The sequence below is a fragment of the Eumetopias jubatus genome, unplaced genomic scaffold (assembly GCF_037043125.1).
Source record: "Eumetopias jubatus isolate StellerSeaLion01/CBP00866 unplaced genomic scaffold, mEumJub1_p1.0 scaffold_8, whole genome shotgun sequence".
Lineage (NCBI taxonomy): Eukaryota > Metazoa > Chordata > Mammalia > Carnivora > Otariidae > Eumetopias > Eumetopias jubatus.
Window position 1 is genome coordinate 31,640,704 of NW_028274814.1, and position 18,021 is coordinate 31,658,724.

Genomic DNA, 18,021 nt, shown 5'->3' on the forward strand with positions numbered 1-18,021 from the left:
ATGACCAAATGGAAAATGTAGAATTAATAAATAAAATACCTGCAATAATAAATTCACCAGAAGAACATAACTGCAAATTAGAGATGACTGAAAAAAGATCTGTGAACTTGAAGATAGAGCAATAGAAAATACCAAATTTGAAGATGAGAGGGAAAAAATTTGATGGGCTCTTAGGGGACTGTGTAACAGGAGTCTTAGAAGAAAAGGTGACAGAGAGCAAGAGGGATCTTAGAGCAAAAGGAGAGTGAGAACAAGACAAAAATATTTGAGGAGATGAAGGTCAAAGCCTTCCCAAATTTGGTGAAAGATGGAATTGAGATTCAGGAATCTCAGTGAACCCCAAATAGGATAAAACCAAAGAGAATCGTGATGAGGCGCATCATGGACGAACTGATGCAATTCAAACATAAGGAGAAAACCCTGATATCACAAGAGAAAAATGACAACTACTGCACAAGGGGAGTGATCTCCATCAGCACAGATTTCTCATCAGAAGCCATGGAGGCCATGAAAAGGTGGAAAACATTTTAATTTGGTAAATGAAGAAACAACAAACACGTTAACTCAGAGTTCGATGTCTGGTAAAGATACCCTTTACAATGAAGAACTTTTCTGAAAAAAGACAATTTTCAGAAAAAGATAAACTCAAGGAATTCATTACCATGAGACCTGCAGCACAAGAAATGCTAAACAGAGTAGCTCAAACTGAGGGAGAGTCATGCCAGAGGAAAGCCGGGTCTTCGGGAATAAATTAAAACCATTGGAAGTGGGGAATTTGGGAGCAACCATGAAAGGCATTATTTCTCAATTTCTTTAAAGGCATCTGATTTTTTATTTTTATTTTTTTACCTTTTTATACAATTGTTTAAAGTAAATAACACTGCCTTGTGGAATTTACAAGTATGTATGTAATATATAAGATAAGTAGAGTATAAAAAGTAGCTGGAGAGGGTAAATGGGTTAATACAGTTGCATATTTCTGTATTTTATATTAAGGGTGCAAATCCACTCTTAAGGAGTCTGAAAAGCTAAGGATGTATACTGTAATCCCTAGAGCAACCATTTAAAAATGCAAATCTGTACTGTAAAAAGCCAATTTTCTTTTCAAAATAGGATTTCAAAACATTTATATGATCTAAAAGAGGTGAGGAAAGAGGGAAGAGAGAAACAAAAAACAGGGAATGATGAATAAACAACTTATTAAAATGGTAGACTTAGATCATATCAATAATTACATTAAATGGAGTGGATTAAAACACTCCACTTAAAAGGCAGAGATTATCAGGATGGATAATGAAGCAAGAACCAACTGTCTGCTATCTATAGAAGATGATTTGCTTTAAATATACACAATAGTTCGAAAGGAAATGGATGGAAAAAAAGTATGCTGTCTAAATAATGAGCGTAAGAGGGCTGGAATCACTATATTAATAGCAAATATATGCATTTTCAAGACCAAAACTTCTATCAGACAGAAAAAATTCCAAATTGATCAAAGGATCAATTCATCAGGAAGTCATAGCAAACATATTTTTCTGTATGTATCTTTTCAGAGAACCTCAAAATACAAGAAGGGAAAATACAAACAGTTATGGGGAGAAATAGGGAATTCCAAAACATAGTAGATTAAAAAAATTTTTTTCAGCAACAGCTAGAACTAGACAAAAGTTGATAAAGACATAGACACTCTGAATAAATCTATTATTCACCATGATTTAATTGATATGGAAAACTATGTCCCCAAACTACAGAATATACTTCAAGTGCATATGGTATGTTTATCAAGATAACCTGTATATATTGGACCATCAAACAAGTCTCGATGAATTTGAAAGCTTTGAAACTAGACACAGTTTGGTCTCTGACCACAACAGAATTAAAGGAGAAGTCAATAGGAGTGCCTGGGTGGCTCAGTCATTAAGCGTCTGCCTTCAGCTTAGGTTGTGGTCCTGGGGTCCTGGGATCGAGCCCCGCATTGGGCTCCCTGCTTCGCGGGAAGCCTGCTTCTCCCTCTCCACTCCCCCTGCTTGTGTTCCCTCTCTCGCTGTCTCTCTCTGTCAAATAAATTAAAAAATTTTAAAAAATTATTGAAAAAAAATAAAGTAGAAGTCAGTAACAATAAGTTACCTTGAAAATCCCCAAATACTTGGAAAATATAAATACCACACTCCTTTTTTTAAAATTTTTTTAGAAGATTTTTATTTTTAAGTAATCTCCACCCAACGTGGGGCCCTAACTTATAACCCCAAGATCAAGAGTCCCATGCTCTACTGACTGAGCCAGCCAGGTGCCCCCATAAATAGCACACTTTTAAATAATCCATAAGTCAGAGGAAAAATCAGAAAGGAAATCAGAAGGTAATGAACTGAATGATAAGTAAAAGACATTAATATTTGTGGGATGCATGCAGTGTTTATAGGGAAGTTTATACCTTAGTATTTATGGGATGTGTGCAGTTTTATAGGGAAGTTTATAACACCAAATGTTTCTTTAAGAAAAGAAGAAAGTTCTAGAATTAGTGGTCCACGGTTCCACATTAAGAAGATAGGAAAACAGACAAACAAACATGTGAGAACATCATTCTCACTAGAGAAATACTGGATTTAAAGTACAGTGCACCACCACCACACACCCATTAGAATGAGTAAAATTTAGAACACTGACTAAACCAAATGTTGGCCAGGTAGAAGAGGAAGTGAAACTCATTCTCTCTTGGTGCAATTGCAAAATGGGGCAATCACTTTGGAAATTATTTGGCAGTTTCTTGAAAGTCAAATGCTCATCTCTATGTGGAGAAATTGGAACTGTCGCACACTGCCAGTGGAAATGTAAAGCGATACAGCTACATCTGAAAACTATCTTGTCACTTCCTCAAAATAGTAAACACAAAGCTGCAATACGAGCCATCAGCTCCACTCCCACATAAATACTCATAAAAAAATGAAGAGAGTTCCACACAAGAATATTCATATAGCATTATACAAAGTAGCCAAGAGTGGAAGCAACCAAAACGTCTATCAACTAAAGAATGGATAGACAAAATATGGTACAGCCATTATAGTGGAACATTATTAGGCCATAAAACGGAATGAGGAATGATACATCCTACAAGACAGATGGACCTTGCAAATATTATCCTAAATGAAGGAAGCCAGTCACACAATATCACAAATTGGTCACATATAATTCCATTTATATGTGATATCCTGAATAGTCAAATTACCTCTAGAGACATGAATGGATTGGCAACTGCCTAGAGTTGCAGGAGCTGGGGAAAGGGCATAGTGCCTTCTAAAAGATACAGCAATTTTTTTGGAGTGATGAAAATATAAAATTGATTGTGGTGATATTTGCCCATTTTTGTGAATATAAGAAAAATAATTGAATTGTATACTTTATATGGGTGAATTATATGTTGTGTGAATTATATCTCCATAAAGCTGTTGTGATATTGTGATTTGTAATTAAGAAAATATCTGTTTGCTCTCGGTCCCCTGTTGCATTCCTTGAACCCCAGGGGAACCAGCTATGTGATTAGACGGTTGGAGCTTCCAGCCCCATTCTCCAAACTCCAGGGAAGGAGAGTGGCTGGAGGTTGAGTTAACCATCAGTGGCCAATAATTTAATCAATCATGTTCTTGTAATGAGGCCTCCGTAACATACCAAAAGGATGTGGTTTGCAGAGCTTCCAGGTTGGTGAATGTGGGGGTGTTGGGGTGGGAGGATGTGCCCTGAAGGGACATGGCAACTGCACCCTGTCCCCATACCTTGCTCTGTGCATCTTCTCCACCTGGCTGTTCCTGAGTTGTATCCTGCAAAATAAGCTGGTAATTTAGTAAGTAAACTTTTCCTGAGTTCTGTGAGCATTCCTAGCAAGTCATCAAACCTGAGGGAGGGGGTTGTGGGAAACTCCACAATCTATAGCAGGTCAGAAGCACAGGTAACAACCTAGACTTGCATTGGTGTCTGAAGTGGGGCAGTCTTGTGGGACTGAGCCCTTAACCTGTGGGATCTGATGCTATTTCTAGGTAGACCATGTCAGGATTGAGTTAAAGTGTAGGACACCCAGTTAGCACTTGCAGAGAACTGCGGACTTGCATGGGGTGTGACAAATATCCACAGATGTGAGGTATAGAAGTATTCTGAGTATGGAGAAACAGATGTCCTTTTCAGTTGTATTAGAAATGTGTCCATCTACCACACAGCCCAGCTCTTCCACGTTTAGGTATTTGCTGAAAAAAGGTAACATAAGGCCACACAAAAGCATATATATCAAAACTCATAATGTCTTTATTCACAATAGCCCCAAATTGGAAACAACCAATGTCCCTCATTGGACATTGGATAAACACAATGTGGTGTATTCAGAAAAGGGAGTACTATTCAGCAATAAAAAAGGATGATGACCCACAACAACTGAAATAAATCCTAGAATGATCCTTCTGACTGAAAGAAGCCAGACACCAAAAGGGGTGTAGTGTTTGATTCCTACAAACCAGTCTGTGGTGATTGTTGAAGGAATAGTCAACCGATCCTGAGTGAGAAGTCTTTTGGGAGAGGTGAGATGCTCTGTATCTATCTTAACATGGTAGCAGCTTCATGGCTGTAAATAACTATCAAAAGTCATTGAAATGTACTCTTTTAATGAATGCCACAAAATTGGGGCACCTGGGTGGCTCAGTTGGTTGAACAGCTGCCTTAGGCTCAGGTCATGATCCCAGGGTCCTGGGACCAATCCCTGCATCAGGCTCCTTGCCCAGTGGGGAATCTGCTTCTCCTTCTGCCTGCCACTCCCCCTGCTTGCACTGTCTCTCTATCTCTCTGTCAAATAAATAAATAAAATCTTAAAAAAAAAAGAATTCCATGAAATCGCATGTGGAAATAGGTTCACTCTCGTTAGTAACTAGTGAGATACACATACAAATTAAAAGAGGATAGCTTTTTCTTCTGACCAGATTGGCAAGAATGAGTTTGACAATTCATGTCCTAGAAAAAAAACAATGGACCCTCAGAAGTGTGTAGACAAATGTTGGTAGCTGCATGGCTTGTGATAGCAAAAAGATTAAAACCAGTGCATTCAAATGTCCACTTTTAGGCAAATGTAAAGTAAATCTGTGGCTTATTTTAAACTGTAAATATATACATGAATGAAAGTTAATGGAATACCTGTTTATGTATCCACACAGATGTTCTCCAACACCTGATGTTAGGCAAAAAAGCAAATTACGTAGAGTAGAATTCCACTTATATAAATTTTGATAATATCCAAATGAAGCAACATACTGTTTAGGGTTATAGACCAAATCTGGAAAAGCTTTAAGTACAAATACGACAATGATAAACACAAAATTTGAGGTGGTGGTGACCTGTGGGAATATGGAGTGTGTGTGATGGAGGGTGAGAAAAGTCTTTCAGAATTCTTTGGTCGTGTTTCCTTGGTGACAATGGGTGGAGTATACTTGGGTATTCTTTTAGCATTATTCTTTAAACGATACGTATACGAAGTATGTTAAATGAGACTTTTTTATTTTAGTTTATGGAAAAACAGACATGAGAAATAAATTTCATCAATTTTTTAGTCCAGTGCAAAAAGGTGTTTTTATTAAAGCATGGGGGACAGGATCCGTGAGCAGGAAGAGCTGCACGGGAGTCATGAAGAGCAGTTGATTATATACTTGCGTGTGTGTGTGTGCGCGCGTGCGCACGCATGCATGGAAAAAAATGTATCTATTTTAAAGCGGCGTAAGAAAATGTATTATGCTCAACAAAAAGAAATGAGAAAATATTTTAATACTTAATATAGGAAACATGAGTAAAATGGTAAAGATAAATTTTAATATAATTTGATTATAATACATGTATTGTGTCAACTTCAATAAAATTACAGACTTACAGATTCGATGAGAGAAAAAGATCTAGCAACATATAACCTATAATCAACATATAAAAATATTCAGGTAGGTTGAAAATTACAGTATTGGAAACATGGAGGTACATCGGGCAAAAATAAACCAAATGAATGAAAAAGCAATTTTAAAGGGAAATACAATTTAATTCAGGACAATCATAAGAGACAAAGAAAAATGTAATATACTGGAAAAATGAATCAAAAGATACAATACTTAAGAATGATATCGCTTAAAAATTCAGAAAGCAACTATTGATAAAATTTTAGGGAAAATGGATTTTATTTAGAGATTTTAACACATTTGTTAGGAAATTTTCAACTCAAGTATACAACAAAAGTACAAAACATACAAATTAAGCAATATACAGCAGCTTCATGTTTGCGGATGTATGTATATATGTCTGTGCACAGATGCACATACATGTATGCACTGTATATAACTTTCCAGATCAAAATAGAAATCCATATTCTTTAGCCATCTGGAACATTTAGTAGTAGGCCACTCTGCATATCTTAATACATTTATAGGAGAAAAATAACAGTCGAAGCTTACTACAAATATAGTCAAATTAGACCTAAGTAATAAATGAAGCTAAAGAAAGCCCCTTGTTTCAAAAAGCTAAAATCATACTACCAAAACACTCCTAGGATTAAAGAGGAAATCAGAAGACTAGTACAGAAAATTGAATGACCAAGAGAGCATTACATATCAAAATGTCAGGGGCAGTGTGAGACATCGCCCAGATGGGAGGTTCTACATTTAACTGTGCACACAGAGAAGACTGAAAGCCAGCTAAATTTTCAACCCAAAAAGCCAGAATAAAAAATAAGATTCAGTAAAATCAAACAAGAAAGAAAGCAATCGTGAGGACAGAAATCCATAAAACAGAACTACTACAAAAGCTGATTCTCTGTAAAGATGAATAATCAAATCTCTGGTAGGGCTGATGAGAAGACAGAGAAAATGCAAACAAAAACCTGGAGCGAGAAAGAGAGAATTGCAGTCACCAAAGGGTAGTTAGTCAAGAATGCGAGAAAATTGTAAAATTTCAACCTCAGAAAGTCTATGAAATAATTTATCTCAAGAACTACAGGACAAGAGCCCCAGTATAATCTCCACAGATGGAGAAAATATATTCAAATGTATTTATTGTATATATTTAAAAATCCTCCAAACACTAAGGAACGTTCTTGTCATTCAGTTGGTATGTACTGAGGTGCCTACTAAGATCTAGGCATTCTTTCTGCCCTGAAATAGAACTTGTATATAATCCTTTTATTTTCACATCATGTTAATGTTCATGTAGAGAGACATATTCCTTCGGGGGAAGATAGTGTACCCATTTATAACCATTATGTAAACATCTAATGAATTGGCAAGTGCTAAAACTGCCTCTCCTTCCTTCACATAATGATTTCATGTTTTTTCATATATGCCTTTTTGGATATCAGCAGTATTAGCACATGTATTGAATGTTGCTGTAGAATCCTAAATTGAAGATCCACAGTTATCAGATGAAATGCAGAACGACAGACTTTAGATTTCAGAGGGTAGACAGCTTGTGTATATGTGTGTCATTTGTAACTGACCTTTCCTTTCCTTGAAGAAGACCCAGGAGGCATTCCTAGACAGGTTCTTCAGATTTCCTCAGATCAAAAGTGGCTCAAATCTAATTTTTTTGCAGGTGCTAAATAAAATCAAGATGAATTAAACAGATGGTCACACCTCCCTCTTCTCATGTCAGTTAGTCAGCCTGATTAAAATGGTCATTCTTCCAAAACTTGTGTATCTTATGCAAATGCATCAAATATTTCCACAAACCATATGGCCAATATCCTAACTTAAGCATGAGTAGATTTATGTGAAAAGTTGGTATTGGCACCCACTCCAAGAATGCACTCTTGGAGACTCTCAAAGGAATTCCGATGAGTTGTTTTTGTTTGGTATACACCTATAAAACGTGGAAAATTTTACTCAAAGTATTAAAAATATTGTCATAATACCAGAAGTATTAATAGGAAGCAATCTGTAATCTGTATCCCCCAGAGTGATTCACTGTGCACTGGACAAACGTGAAAGGCTTATTCCATGCATAACAAATTCGCATGTTAGCCTTAACTAAATTTTTAAAAAGTCTTAATGACTTAAAAATAATTACAATTCTTTTCCTTCGCTTATTTAATCTGAATTTAACCAAATCCCATTCTTTGCAGGGATTTATGTTGAGCAAGCAGGTCTAGAGTTTTGAATGAATGATCGTCAGTTTATAGTTTCTGCTTATGTGGCTGACATCTACTTGAAGGGAGTTGAGTGGACTAATCATCCTGGTCTAGTGTAGACAAAGCTGTGAAAGTTTAAGAATAAAACCACCTCTACCCCCTTCCTTCTTCCCAAACCACAAATATATATAGCATATTTCACAGACACTTACCTGTGTGATTATTATGCACACCCAGGGAAGAGTATGTCACAACCTGACAACTGGTTTCATCCGATTAGCCTATTTTAATATTCTAGATCATTTTAAATCTAAAGAGCTTTGGGAGAACACCAAGAGCTCGTAATATGTTCCAATTTGGAATATAAATTTATTCAGCACCTGTGAACATAGCTTGAATTGGTATTGTTTAAAAAAGGTCCACTCCATTAAGTCTATTTGGAATGACTTTAAAATAATTTTGGGGTACAAAACAGGGATTCATTAAATAAGTAAATAAGTGGACTTTTGCTTAGCCCCTTCAAACAGGCTGGTGGGAGGAGCCAGGCTGTGGGTTCAGGCTATGGGAGTCCTAGACACACTAGTCATTCTGGACAATTCCTTGAGTGTTTGAGGTCTCGGGTTCCATGCAGTTAGGGGGATAATTAGACCTCCTTTTTGGGAGAGTTTGCGAGAATTACACTAGATAACGTACATATGTAAAAAACTTCTCCCAACAAATGCTTTAGGAGCTCAGTAAACTCCCCCTACCTGTAGGATTATTGATAAAATACTTTAATAATTGACCACTCATGGAACATTTACTCTGTACATGGAAGATATGAAAATAGCAGAAGGGGGGAAATATTGTCACTGATTCCACTGCTTTAGATTTCTGAACATCTTTCCAAGATGTTGATTAAAGCAGCTGCCCACATTTAGAAAATTCTTAAGTGAGATCTCTGTTGTATGGGGATTCTTGACGATCAGGTTAATTGAGACTGTCAAATTCTCTCTTAATTGCTCTGAAATTAAATAACCAATGAATCCCCAGGCAAAGCAAACGTTTAGTTATTCACACAAACATAGGTCACGGGCTCAGTCTCCTCCTGGCACCCTGGCACATATCCCTTATTTGATGAAATTATAAATGTGCTCCTACTTAAAGTATGGAAAGGCTAATTACCAGTCCTTCTTGATTCAAAATGTGTGATTTTCAAACAAATCTACGTTTAATTGAATATTTTATTGAAGTAATTTTAAAATGTTTTGTAAAATACATCACTAACATATGAGAAATGTTCTATAATGTCCAGTCGTACTAACTAATCAAGTAGTCAAATTTACTGCCACCATGGTTACTTTCCAAGTATTCTGAAATAAAAAATGTCGAGTCCTACAAGAGTCAGCAGTGCAGAAAAGAATGCAGAAAAGCTGCTTTTCAATTTACTCATTTTCTTTTTTAAGATTTTATTTATTTATTTGAGAGAGACAGAGAGAGCAGGAGCAGGGGCAGGGGCAGAGGGGGACGGAGAAGCAGATTCCCTGCTGAGCAGGGAGCCCAATGCAGGACTCGATCCCAGGACCCTGGAATCATGACCTCAGCCGAAAGCAGACACTTAACTGACTAACTGAGCCACCCAGGTGCTCCTACTCATTTTATTTTCGATCTTCCTTATCTCTGAGTAAGGTTCTACAGTGTGATTTCGATCACATAAATTATCAACTGAATAAGAGAAGATTCTTCTACTGGTCATATAGCGAGTCATTTATTCCTACCATCACATAGATCCTAGATTGGGCCAAAATCTCTGGAGTTACTTCTGATTTAAAGATTATAATCTGTTTTTCCTACTGGGGCTGAGCCTGATGACTCACTTTATATATACACACTGTTACCATGTAACTGAGCATTCAATGTAATTGGCCTCTTTTCTCCCAGGGTCTTATGTTGGGAAGTGGAACGCTCTTACCTTGGGCTGCTATAACAAAAATACCCTGGACTGGGCAGCTTATAATGGCAGAAATTTATTGCTCATGGTTCTAGAGGCTGGAAGCCCTAGATCAGGCTGCCAGCATGGCTGGATTCCAGCGGGAGTCCTCTCGTAGGCTGCTGAGGACCATCTTCTTGTTTCACGGGGCTGAAAACAGCAAGAGGAAGCAAGGAGTTTCCTGACTCTTATAGGGGCAATCCCATTCATGAGGCTCCAACCTTATGACTGCATCTAATCCTAATTACTTCCCCAAGGCTCCACCTCCAAATACCATCACATTGATGTCTTTGACATAGGACCTTTGGGGGGACACAAACATCCAGTCGATAGCAAACACCTTTCAAACCACAGTGGTCATATGTTCTGTTAAACCATCAAGCCATTGTCCCTTTACATGATTCGTTCACAATCAGTGGAGATCAACAATTTTAGTCATTCAATTTGTATGGCTACACAGACATGCCAAACCCACTATGAGCTAGAGTAAGTGTGAATTCAAAATCTCTGTCCAATGATGGTGGCATGTTGAATACTGTGGGAATATTTCTGGGGTACCCAAGAATCCAAGTTGCAGATTTTGGGATCTGTGTTCCACATAATACAAAAGCATTGTGATGGAAGCAGAAGAAATGAAGGAAGTGTGCATTGATGACTTCATCCTCCAGAAAAAGTGGAGGCTTTCTTGGGGACCTCAAGGATATGCTGTCATGAGTTAATCTCTTCCGTTTAGTTGGTTTACTTTTTGACTTAACCTGAGGCTCACAGACTGAGTATTCCTTCTGTATCAGGAGACCATAACTCCTCCCGAGGTTCAAGGAGTTACGGTCTCCTGATACAGAAGGAATACTCAGCAATTTACTTAGATGAATTTGGCTGTCCTAAGAATGCCAGACTGCATCAGGCTCCCATCTAACTGGAAGGCTGACTCACTCTACCACCCCCTGTCAATTTTCCAAATGATTTCCATGTTTCCATCAATATGTCCCGATCTTCTCAGACTTTGGATGTTCCAAAATGCACTTTCCAGCTCAGTCCCAACCTGAAAGCCAACGTGTGCACTTGGCCACTCTCCCCTCTCAGGGACTCTAACCTTTACATTAAGTTTCATGGGATACATGGATGAGTGCTTGTGATGGGATTTGGGACCACCCATCATCATAAGGGCTGCTGACATTTGTATTATTTAGAAACCCCTGGGCACATGAAACAGGAAGACATCACTTGGGTTTTTCAAACTGGTGCATGTCTGTCATGGGACATTTTCTCTGCTTCCTGAGATAGAGCCCAACCCCTCTTCCAGAACTTAGTGTCAAATATGTGACTTGCATTTGGACAGTCAGACTGGAGTATTTCCTAACTCCATTTTGGTAACCATGTGGTAACATGATTCATAGATTTTGCAAGCTAAGAACTTGGGATGATAAGTGGTGTTAATAGCTCCAATCAGCACTCCAAATCTCATGACTGAAGCAAGTAAATGACTCCTCACGCCCTTAGAATGTTGAACACAATAACAGATTAATGCAAAATAAATATGGTTCAGAGTAGGCTTTTACTGAACTGGGATGAATATTTGGCAAGTTTGTCTGTAATTGGAAGTTAACCTTTACCCTATTGAACCCAGAGAGGGAATCCTCTTTCTAAGTGTGCTCGCTTTCCTGTGTTAATGATACCATGATGACTACGCTAGTCTTTTTTTTTTTTTTAAATAACAAGAATAATAATAATAAGTTGGTTTTGGGGATGAGTAGTAATTTTAATCATTACTGAACTTTCTTCTTTTCTTTTTCTTCTCTCTTTTTTTTTTTTTTTTTTTTTTTGCCTAAAACTACTACATAAACGCTTGGAAACCTGAATTCAGACAGTGTACTTCACTTTCTTCTGTTCCTGATTATAAATACTGATCTACATAACAAATCCTGACTTGCGAGACTGTCCCCTCTGGTGTGGGTCTACACCCATAGAAGCCATCTCTTTCTACATGGTTTTGGATTTGCCCAGTCTCTTGGGATTTATTACCCTGTCCTTTTTATCATTCATCTTTATCTTATTCCTTTCCCTGCCACCCATGTGATTCTTTGATGTTTTCACTAAGATGGCTTCTTAGGCAGTCCCCAGTAGCTCTCATTTCCCATAAAGGGCTTTCCCTGGTTGTAGGTCTCCCTCCCCTTATCTCTTTACTGATTCCTGGGCATGGTCACATCCCAGCAGGATAATCGACATATCAATTTCCAGTAGCACCATAACATCTGCAAGGATGGAGCTCATATATGGGCAAATATGGAAGCCTCATCTAGCTCTTTTCCTCCTCTGGCTGAGGTCGCTGCCCAGAAGAAAGGGGATATTCAAGATGCTCATGGCCTTTTGTGGCCAGCAACCTGATGTCTGGCCTGGACCCCTTCCCTGCAGCCCCTTGACCCCTGTTGCCAGTGGTGCTTTCACATCCAGACTCTGGATGGAGGCTTCTGAATAGAGGAGCCCAGTGGCTCAGTGTCTGGCTACCTCTGCTAGATGGTCCCTGTCCTTCCATGAAGCCTCCTCTCCTTTCCCTGCTGGGTCCTGTCTTGTGGTCGGTCTGGTCTCCAAACTTGGGGCTTGGCTCCGTTTTCCTGCTCTCATCGCTCTAAGGACCAGAGTCCTGACCCCAAGCCCACTTCCCACGACTGGACTCCATTTTCCCTGAGTGCCTAGCCCTCACCTGCAGACTGGACCCAACCATATCCCTTAATTTGGTTGTTGCAAGTAAAGGTTGAGGAAGACCCCGAGAGTGGGTGTTGCACAATGGAACGTCGGTCAGAGGTCAGTAAACATCAGTTGACTTTCCCTCATTCTGCCTCCTTTTCGTACCTCCTCTCACTGCTTTATATGTCTGCAGAGCTTCAGGCTTCTCATGATTTCACTGAATAATGTTCCATTGTCTGGACTTACCCATTCACTTACTGAAGAATATTTTGGTTGCTTCCAAGTTTTGGCAATTATGAATAAAGCTGCTATAAACATCTCTTTCATTTTACAAAATCTTTGCAGCCAAATGCAGGTGGCATTTAATTCTTTACATCCCTCCCCACCCCCAATCCCCAGGCATGTTCTATTCTGCCTGGGAATGCTGCTACTTGGGTTTTGAGCATCATAAAAGGAAATCTAATAAGGAAAGTGATTGTGCAGGGCTCCTGGTGAATGGGAGGGGTGATCTTATATCATTTGTTCTGGAGGATGGGGTTCTCCTCCGAGGCCCCGGGGACATCGCCCCCACCCCCACCCCTAGCTGGGTGCTGGGCCCCTCTCTCTCCACCCTGGTCTCAGCCTGCGTGTGACACAGACAGGAGTGTTCAAATCTTGGGGTGTCCCCCGGGAATATTTGACAGCCAACACTGCAGAAGTTAGAAGTGTGCATATCTCTATTTGTGTAAATGCATAAGATATCTTGTTTTGTTTTTACCTGTTTTCAGATTTTAAGAGGAGCATTTACCAGGTACCCTCGTAGGACACAGCTTTGCAGGCCAGCCTGGCTTGCGTCTCCTTACTGGGTTGCTGATGCTCACTCACCTGGGTCAATGCTGTTCTTAGATTATAGCTGTCCGTTGTACACTGTGAATCTGTGAAATGTGTTGTTTTACATTTCCCCATACTAAGCATGATTCCCTTCTTTTAAAAATATGAAACCATGCATAGAGGATCATTGTAGAAAATTTAGAAAAAATAATAGAGGCTTAAAAAAATAAAAAACCTACAATCATGCTCTGATATGGTGAGTATTCTGCACCTCTATATATCTGCAAAACGAGGATCCTGTCTGTCTTTTGTATTATTGGCACTTTATTCAGGGTACAGTCATGCTTCTAACATTAATTATTTTCATTATCTGCAGGAAAACAATTGCTCGGTTTCCGTAAAAGACTTGTAGCTTCCCTCCTGAAGCTACAAAGAAAAGCTATAAATAAATTAATCTCGAAAAGTTTGGTATAAAGTGTCAGCATTGTCTGAACACGTTCAGATAATTGGTTGGTTAATTGGCAGGCTGTTTTAATGTGCTCTCATTTGCCTCTCTCCCTCAGAGGGAGTACGGGTGGGGGAGGGGAGGGAGTGATACCGCCATCACGGTAGATATCATTAATTGTCTATCAAAGGTGAAAGAAAGGTATACATTCTGAAACCACTAGTGTTCTAATTGAAGAAGAAACATTTGAGCAACTCTTAGGCACAGAAGGCATTCCTTTTAAATAAAACAAAGTAAATCTTGATCTAAACTTCTTTTCTTCTCTTCTGGAAACCTCCTATATTTATATTTGACTCTCCTTTTACCTGTCAGTAGGCATGAATGTATATTTCAAGTGTGTGTATGTGTATATATATGTGTGTATATAGATAGATAGATAGATAGATAGATAGATAGATAGATAGAACATTGAGGAAAAGAATAATACTTTTAGGAAATTCTTTTCCTTAAAAGGTAAATCGTATATATGCACTTTCTTGCCACACACCTCTACTAATAGGCATTTCCAGGCTCTGCTTCAGAAACTTCAAGTCTCCTGGTGAGATTCTTCTATATATGGTTTGACTAAAAGTCAGTTGCAGAGTTTCTCTTTTTCTTGAAGAAAGTTGCTCCAGGGAAAAGCCCAGAAGTACAAACAGGCATTGTTTGTACATCCAGACCTTCTGGGAGGACAGCTGTCTGTCTGTCCTTAGCAGAGGTGACATATTTCTTTTCTTCTGCTCCCTGTGATTCTTCCATTCAGTGGCAGATCTGACCATTACAAAGCTTTGTTTTCGCACATAGTTGTTTGGGGAGTTTTTATGGTTATTTTTTAGGTAATACCAATTGTCATTTTTGAAAACAACTTTTATCAGAGCAGCTAAACCATTGCTTAGGTTAATCGTGTTTTCTGAGAAGGAATTCAGGATTCACCTGGGACCTGGTGTGCTGTGCAGAATTCTCTAACCAGCTTCACAGAAAATCCAGCTGCTTTCCTCATTCTTAAACGGCTCACTGTTTTATTTATGTGGGGGGCAGAAAAGCCGAAGAGCCTATACTCATTGTCTGCATGTAAATTCTCATGTGCTTTAGAATTTACCATGGTTGACTGTTGCCCTTGGTGAATTTCTAAGGGAAGGAGATGCTGACTTTTTTATCCAGTTCTCAAGACGTGTGCATCCTGGGATAAGCAGCTGTGAAGACTGACAACCCCTAAAATCGCCAGGGGTGCGGGCAGCCCCTGAGCAACCTCTGTGTTTCTCTCTCCTCCCGGATGCAGGAATCCACCACATTTCTACTAAAATTAGTCACCCCTGGAAGGAGTCCCACAACTTCTGAATATCTGGTTTGCAATATCCATCCATCTTTCACTTTGGATAGCTCGAGGTCAAAATACCCATTTACCAGTTAACACTGATATTGCACTGCCTCGGAATCATAAGAAAAATGGATGGTGCTAAGTGTTATTAGAGGAAAAGTAGCAAAGTGATTATTCTGTCCCTCCCACATACTTATTTTCTTTGATCTTAAATAAAGAAACTTATACATTCTGTTTCATTCACTCCTGTTTTATCGTATTTCTCTCGTACATTAAATGTTCCTTACAAATACTGTGTTCTTAAAAATGGTAGGGTTAACTAATCAGCATATAACATGAACACAATAATCCTAATCGATATTAACAATTTAGTATTGCTTTATTATCATATGAAATGACAGTAGTTTTTGATTATGAAAATGTGTGGAGTTTTTAGATATGCTATTGTTAAGAATGACCTATAGGGACACTGTCATAAATAAGGTATAAAACAGCCAGCCACTGTCCGTGACATTGATGTTGTACCTGAGGTCTGGAGACCTTTGGTCCTACCTCTGCATTTTTTTTTTCTTTCTGCATTTCTTGGAAGAGAAAATCCGGTCTCCTATCGAGCTGGTTCTTATAAGAACCCAAACTACCTGCTTCAGGAAAAGGCTTCTATACATGACACTGGTGGTGCATCTGGAGTCAGAGAGAGTGAACCCTTTAGAACTCTGGACATTTTCTATGACTATATGTGTCTGCTTGTTAACATACCTGTGGGTATTTTAATCTGTATATCTCTGTCTCTACCTCTGCCTACCTATCTATCTCTGGCAGAGATTGATTTAAAATTTACATGCATTAAAATGATGAAGCATCTAGACTATAAGAATGTCCTCATTGTAAACATATGAAAAAATATATAAAACATTACTTTCTAGACACTGGACAACTGGCAGCCTGAGAAAAAGAAACAAACAAGGTGAGCCCTAAAATTGCCTCAGATCACAGCCTAGAGGCAATGTCCAGACCCTACCATGAGGGGAGAGGAAATTGAAGCAAAGTCTGGAGGTCTGGCTGAATTGAGGAGACTTAAGAGTGGGATTTAGGAGGCCAAGGTGGCTGAAATATGTGGGACAGAGTTCTTGTAGATGAGCCGCACAGAGCGAGTTGCTGAGATCTTCAGTGGGTCTTCTCTAACCTCTGGCTGAGAACTGACATGCACAGTCCTGAGTTGGGGGGAACCACATCCAGGAAGCAGCAGACCCAACATCCCTGGACCTTTGCTCAGGGCTGTTAAGAGCATGTGCTCCACTAGTCAGAGTGGAAAGTGTGCATAAGACACGGGGTCTTGATTAGAGTCGGAAGAAGGGCAACACCTTAATTCTGGGGCTAACAGTCCTAGCATAAAGGCTGTTCTTGACCTGGCCTATCAAGGCTCAAAAGCGATTTCAAAAATATTAAAATGACTGCAGTAACTTAACTGCATACCAAAATGAAGCCATGCTCTTTAAAGGAATACAACAGAATCCAGCATTCAACAATGTAAAGTTCTCAATGTCCAGCAACCAATGAAAACTTACCAGGCATAGAAAGAAGAAGAAAAATATGAATCATTATAGGAGAAAAATTAATCAGTAAAATAAACCTTGAAATGACAGAGACGATGGAAGTAGCAGAAAAACCTTAAGACAGATATTATTAATCTTGAAAATACGTCAGATAATGTACAGAAAAAGATGGATATGATGACAAGAGAGATGGAAGATTTAAAAAGATCTAATTGGAATGTCCAAGGATGAAAACCTGCAGCATTTAGAAGCCAATTGGCAGAGGTGGGAACATAATACCTCTACATCTTCCCAGCTAGGGCTAAAAATCATAGTATCAACAGAACAACTGAACTGGCTCAAGCTGGACTCTAAAAATTATTCTATTCTTCTTAGATCAACCTTTGACCTTTTACCAGACTCTCTGTTCTCAAAGAATCTGGCCCAGCACACCCACAGATTGTCAGCTGCTCTGTTCTTGAGGATGAACGAGGCCTGCCCGGCCCTGCAGCACCAGTCCTTCAGGAGGGACATCCTAGAAACCATGGCAGGCCAAAGAAATCTTCTCATTGCTCCTGATCTTTGAAATCCAGTGTATTCAGGTTCTTTCCAGGCAATGTTTTCTCTCCAGTTCTCCTCTCCTGGCATGCAGGTTTTCATGTCTGGAACATTAAAGTATTCTTCCTCTCTCACCTGTGTGTATGTGTGTGTGTGTGTGGTGAGTGGTGTGTGTGTGTGCCATTCATGTGTGTTGTCTGCTCTGTGTGCATACATGTGTGCTGTGTTGCATGTATACATTGCATGCATGTATGTGTCACGTGGTATGGCTGGCATGGAGCATACATGTGTGCTGTGCACTGTGTTACATGTGTTGCGTGTTAGGCATGTGTATGTGTGCACGTGTGGTGTGTCTCATGTATGCACATACATGTATTGTCATGTGCTCATGGATCATGTCACATGTGGGGCACACACATCTTGTGTGTTTGTGCATATGTGCACACACATGTGCTGTTTTGTGTTTTTGTGTCTACATGTGCCTGTGTGTGTTGTGTGCATGTTCATGTGTTGTGTGCATGTATTGTGTGTGCATGG